The 6,821-nt window shown below is 42.9% G+C and overlaps 1 pseudogene; it reads right to left on the reverse strand.

Moving 5' to 3' along the window:
• On the reverse strand, positions 1–2,653 carry LOC135549354 (suppressor of tumorigenicity 14 protein-like; annotated as a pseudogene).
• Positions 2,654–6,821: the final 4,168 nt, after the last annotated feature.

Genomic DNA, 6,821 nt, shown 5'->3' on the forward strand with positions numbered 1-6,821 from the left:
CTACACCCCAGTCTTCTGCTTTATCCAGTCCCTGTATTTGGTAATGTAGATGCCAGGCTTGTTCCTGTGGGCACAGCCATCCCCCCACCCCGCCAGCTCACCACTCCAGCTAGGAAGATAAGTCTACTGACCCCATGGAGAACAACGGACCTTCAACAGCTCCTTGTCAGAAGGAGCAGGGCAAAGATGGCATGAAGATAACCTAAAGTAAGGGAGGATAAAACATGTGTCAAGTAGGATAGACTAGCTGCTGGCTGGGTTACCAGACAGGCATCTACTCCTCCTTACAGTACACCAGCACATAACATGTTGGAAGTGGTCTGTCCTTCCTTCAGGATGTTGCACACTGATATTAATGATGCAGACCTCTGCCTTCTACAACATTGATGTTAAAACCTGGGATAGTGAATGACACTCAATATTCTGTTATTATGAGCTGTCCTCCCCTCAGCAGCCTCCACTGGTTGTGTGTGACAGGGCTGTCTACTTCCATAAGAGCTATGTCGTTGTTAGAGGTGTGGGCGTGGTAGACCGAATGCTGAATGGTCTGCTTCAGGTTCTTCTTCACTGTCCAATCGTCAGTCTGACTTTGAACATTAAAGCCCAAGGTAAGCCTCCCATTGTTGAGGTTGAGAATACCTGTTGGAATACACACTCTTAGTTCACGATTTCACAAAGATCACAATGATTTTGAAAGCTGAACTGAAAACAGGAGAGGTTACAGGGAACAGTCCTCAGAGCAGTTGGGAAACGTGGCTCAAACGTACAGTAGTGTGAGTGAAATAGTAGGAACATGAAGGTGAGTACGTACTTGACTTTGACGTCATCCTGGACACAGTGGGCAGCCGTGACGGGCCAGTGGTCATTGATAACTGAGGCACATGGCTATACCCTCGAGGCGAAGGCTAACTTGCCAGGGTCACTCTCCCTCACTGGAGGCCTGCCCACCCACAATACGGGAGTGCCTGTAAGACCGTGTACCACACTCTGCACACCAGTGGAGGCTGCTGAGGGGAGGACGGCTCATAATAGTGGCTGGAACGGAGCAAATGGAATGGCATCAAACCATGTGTTTGGCGTATCTGATACCATTCCACTGATTCCGCTCCAGCCATTACCACAAGCCTGTCCTCCCCAATTAAGGTGTCACCAACCTCCTGTGCTGCACAGAGACACACACACAAACATATTGGCAAATTAATGACATTCAGAAGCCAAAAGTATATCACAATCTAATCTGATTATTCTGACCACTGACCAGACATCTTTTATTTGCATGTGTATCCCCCTACTTTGAAGAGGTAGGCTGAAGAGAAGGGATATTCAACTCTTAACCCATGAGGTCTGGAGCCTGCTGGTTTTCTGTTCTACATGGTAATTAATTGCATCCACCTGGTGTCCCAGGTCTACATCAGTCCCTGATTAGAGGGGAACAATGAAAAGAGATCCAGAGCTGAGTTTGAGGGCTCTAGAACTGCCAATCAGGACTGTGTATGTCAATATATATACACACACACACACTTGTATCAAAAGTCAACAGCAGCAGGAGCAGGAGGCTCCACAAACAATGTCATTTTTTTATTTTGAGTAATCAGCTCAAGTTCCTGCATTTCAACATATTTTGTGTAGAAAAATGTCCCAGTTTTATAATGCTATTCTACACATGTCATGAGGCTAAGAGAAAATTTTGCAGTTTCAAAGCTAATATCCTGCAATTCTACACTTCTGCGCGGTCGTTTGGTATTCTGGCCCTGCAGACACGCTTGATCAGAGGTGGGTAATGGGAGGGAACATTTGGAGAAGTGAAGGTGCCTTTAAGTCTTGATAGTTTACAGCCACAATCTATGCAGGAAGATAAACGGATAAGGAGTATCACCACGATTGGGGACACAAAATTATGTTTATTCCATAGTTTATCCACAGCAACCAGCTTCACCATGGCTCTAGGGGAAGCTCAGAGTAAGTGGATCTGAAGCCAGGGAAGTTCTTCTCCTCGTTGGTTACCAGCATCAGCAGCATGACGTTTCCAGAGGAAATGAACGACAGATGCTCATTGCGTTTATAATATCCACATTTCCTGCGCAGAGATCAAAACATGATTTAACTGAGGCAGACCATTGCACTTGGATGGAACTCATTAGTCATGAGCCAGGTATCTGAAGTAAATATCAATGGGAAAATGTTGACTGTTTCTTGCCTCCACTTTCTCACTCTGCCATTGGCACCAGGGAGTCATACACATTGATGAAGTCATTCTGACAGTCATCCTCCAAGTTGAAGGTGTCAAACTCCAGTTGAACCTTGTAGCCTTGATCAGCATGTAGCCTCCACGCCAACTCTGTGTTTGGAGGGTACGGAGAATCAGGAAAGCCAGGTCTGCAGAATCTTGACCAATCGGTACTTCAAACTCAGACAGGTAGTAGGCCACTACATTGTCCTCACTTCATCCGTTGCCTTTACTACAGTGGACAGACACATAGCGCATTGTGATTTCAATTTATATTTGAGAGATTAAGCAGCAAGAAACATAACAATCATGGGTTAAATATAAACAAATGTACATGTACTGTCTGCTGTCACCCCTGCTCCTGCTCTTCCCCCCCAGGCACTCAAGGGTGCCAGGCTGCTCTGCATTACGCACTCCTGCCACCATCATTTCACACACCTGCTTCCCCTCGTCAAGCGCATCAGCGATATTGGACTCACCTGGCTTCAATTACCTGTTTATTACCTCCCCTGTGTTTGTCAGTTCCCCATCTCTGTTCCCTGCTGCTGCAATGATTGTCATCTGTCTTTGTGTTTCCCAGTTCTGACGCTGTTCCTGTCCTGTTGCATGTCCGTTCCTAATTAAACGTCAACTCCCCGTACCTGCTTCTCTTCTGCAGCTTCGTTCCTTACAATCTGCTACCCTCTGTTGTCATGTCTTCTTGGGAGTGGTTGAGTGGAGAACAAATAGCTAAAGGCTTGCACTGTGGAGCCCACAAAATATTTATCCAGTTTTTTCATTTTAGACTAGATCACCTTCCCCTGAAAAGTAGCAAGGTGAAACTGGTTATTGTAACCGGCAGGACCTGAAATGTACAGTACTGCTCAAAATAATGGAGAATGTGATACAGTGAGTAGAAGCAACAGAAAACAGACACACTCTAATCCTTTATCCAAAAGCCATTTAGCAACATGTGGTTTTAGTGTAGAGAACTCATAGCGTTAAAGATCATCACCCTGTCTTATCTGCTGTGACACCTGCATGGCCAGTTGTGTGAACTCTTTGCTGTTGGGGTTGTCATAGGAATCTATTCATCTTTGATTAATGATACTCGTAGAGCCAAAATACATCTTTGTCAATCTTACTTCTGCTCGATTCACTTTAAAATAAGAAAGCAACAGGAGTGGGGACCAGAATAAGTGTATATTTATACTAATGGCTGGGTAGGGGTGGGGTGACACTCAGATAAGAGACAGTGGATAATATTCACAGTGAAAAAGAAAAAACAGTATTCTGTTGTGAGCGCAATGACTGCTGCCAATCCCACAAAGCCAATCCCACGAGGTCAATCCCACAACGCCAATCCCACGAGGTCAATCCCACAACGCCAATCCCACGAGGTCAATCCCAAAACGACAATCCCACAAAGCCAATCCCACGAGGCCAATCCCACAAAGCCAATCCCACGAGGCCAAACCCACAAAGCCAATCCCACAACGCCAATCCCACGAGGTCAATCCCAAAACGACAATCCCACAAAGCCAATCCCACGAGGCCAATCGCACAAAAGCTTGCACCTTCTTCACCACGCTGTCTGTGTGGGTGGACCATTTCAGTTTGTCCGTGATGTGTACACCAAGGAACTTTAAAACTTTCCACCTTCTCCACTGCTGTCCCGCCAATGTGGATAGGGGGGTGCTTAGGCCTAAGGCTGAGAAAATAAGAAGACACAGTGGCAGAATAAATTCAACCACACATTTGTTTCATCACAAAACCAGAGAGAAAACTCCGGTGAAGTCCAAACAGCATATTGCATGTAACAAACAGTACATGACCTACAGCATGGGAAAAGCAAGTTAATGTTTCCGAAATTTTCGGACTACTAAACAACTACTGATTTAGAACCACAGAGAGTTAGTGCAAGTCGCAAAGAAAACAGGAGCTGCCTCCACTATTCCAGCACCATTTCAACTTTAACATTTCAACATCACCAAATAACTTATGCTTAGTCGAATACAGTGACAACTAAAAGAACCCCCCAAAAATGTGTCCATCAACATAAGCTAAATATGATGCAGCTGTCCATGGCACAAATGTGTTTGTTTGTGTGTGTGTGCGTACTTTCTGCACAAAATTTGAGAGGCATTTTTGTGCATATGGAACATTTCTGGGATCTTTTATTTCCGCTGATAAAACATGGGACTATACATTTATATTTTTGTTCAGTGTATCTGACCACAAGTCAGTACGCTCATGAGGCCACATATGGTATATTTGTTTCTCACTGGAGGGCCAGTAGTCTGTCTGACCAAGCAGCACTAGAGGGCGTAGAACAGGCTACATTTGAATGTGAGTGTACGTGCTTATCATTGTTGTGCAGTTAACAATAGCTCCTGCATCATCAGAGTGGTGTGTTTTGTACAGTTTGATTGCAGTTTTACAGCATCAGCAGTATCACAAAAACGGCTGCCATATTTAGACCTGGGCAGAGCGGTGTGTACTGAAACCCCATGGAAAAGACAGACGGCTGGATGAGTGGTTGGTTTATTTCTAATTAAATAGATGATTGAGTCACCTTAAACTGCGTGATCTGACTTGGAGACCTCATTCTTTTTGAGGGAATCGTTCATGGTGGTAGTTTTGCTCGTTCTTCTTCTAACTCACTTTGCTGGACTATGCTGCAGCTGTCCAGTCATAGAGGTTTATGTAAGTACAAGTAAATTGCATCAGGTACTAAACAAAAGCCCAAATTTGCCTCTCCTCATGTCTCACAAATTTTGAAAAAAAGTATTTGTTAAATGAATGAATTCTTAATCTATGCTGGGCTCTATGCTGAACTCTATCATAGGTTCGATTCCACAATGTTGTTCTGCCCATGTAGTCAGAAACATTTCCCTAGTAACAAAGTAACAAAAAGTAACAAAAACAGCCCCACATTTCCAAGAACCTACACCTGATGTGTTCTGTAAGGATATAGTACCCATTTTAACCCCAAAAAGCACCTTTCTTTCAATAGTACTCTGCAATTGTGATTTGGGCAGTGCCCATCGACTCCTCCCCCTGGGGTGAAATGCTGTATAAATGCAGCATCAGCCCTGGAAATTGCATTTGCCTGAGAATTTAGCGGTGCCAAAACATGAAGGGATTGGGCCTGGTTGTCCTTGTACTTCTCCTGATGCTCTCAGCTGTTGAGGGTAAGCAGTGGATAAAGTACCTAGGCTTTGATATGTCATGGTGCAGGTATGCATCATACCTGTAAAATGGGATTATATTAGTGGATTTTCTGATGTGTATTGGGCAGAAATGAAACAGTTGATATGCTTTCTGAGTTATTTTACCATTGAAGACATTATTGCAAATGTCTTATTATACAGACCATACATGTATGATCTTCAATGTTAGTGTTTTAGTCTGACATCAGTCATACTGTTAACATTGATTGATCAACATCAAAGCTCATATAATAACAGTTCCTGATTTGATCAGATGAACATTTGATGTGAAAGTATTCTAGTCATTAGCAAACGACGAAAATGGTATAGTTGAAAAGTTCTTCTGCTACTTATTCCATGATGGTTTTACTATTCTAACAGCTGATGATGCAGAGATGCAATATTGGACGTGTGGTTATAGAGGACTCTGCAGACGGTTCTGTTATGCCCAAGAATATATTGTTGGACACCATGGTTGTCCTCGCAGATACAGGTACATGAATGATCTATTTGTACATGTCCACATGTCACGTTTTGTATCATGTATATTGTCTGAGAGACCTTGATGGTGTCTGATCAGCTTTGTCAGACATCCACAATAACAGTCGTATGTTGGATTTTTGCTGTTCTGATGTAACACTTTTGTGTGCTATTTCCTGATCCTTCAGATTCTGTTGAGTTCTGTCAGCTAAGACGTATCTGAGAGGACTTTTTGCACAAGCCCTCACTGTGTTTTTGTTCATTATTTGCAGGTGCTGTGCTGTGCGGTTTTAGCAGTGACTGACAATCTCATACCTGCAGCAGGACATCACAGGCTGAGGACTGGTCTGCCTTTTTGACATGGGATTGGATTGAAAGGGGCATAGAAATAGATGATCGTGGTGGCACCTATGGAACTAGTCTGGGAGACTCCTTTGGATAAAGCCTACTGTGAACAAATTGCAAGCCTTATGGTAAATGACAATGACAATGTTTGTGAAATTTTCAGATGATGTCAAGATCAATTGAGCGTATTTTGCTATGGAACCTGAATATGTGTATCTGAAAGCCTGCAGTTGTGACTGCTTTCATTACAATACAAGGAACATGATACATGGTGATGCAACTAAAATAGAGTTCATTTGAAAAGCAGCACTCAAAGTACTGAAATCATCTCTAAAATACTGTAGGCTCAATCTTATAGTCCACAGTGAAATTATTTCCATAGCTATTATTAATGCATTTTCAAAAGGTGGATATGCACTTTGGAAATGAGTGGTTGACTAACAATAAAGGCATAACAATACTTTATTTGTTGTTTTGTTTTTTATTCAAAATATCAGGTATTTTAATGATATAATGTTAGATGATAGATTCTACTCTGTTGACCAGAACTGATGATAATTCAATAATAAAGGGTATAC

Source organism: Oncorhynchus masou, chromosome 12 (assembly GCF_036934945.1).
Source record: "Oncorhynchus masou masou isolate Uvic2021 chromosome 12, UVic_Omas_1.1, whole genome shotgun sequence".
In the NCBI taxonomy this organism is placed as follows: domain Eukaryota; kingdom Metazoa; phylum Chordata; class Actinopteri; order Salmoniformes; family Salmonidae; genus Oncorhynchus; species Oncorhynchus masou.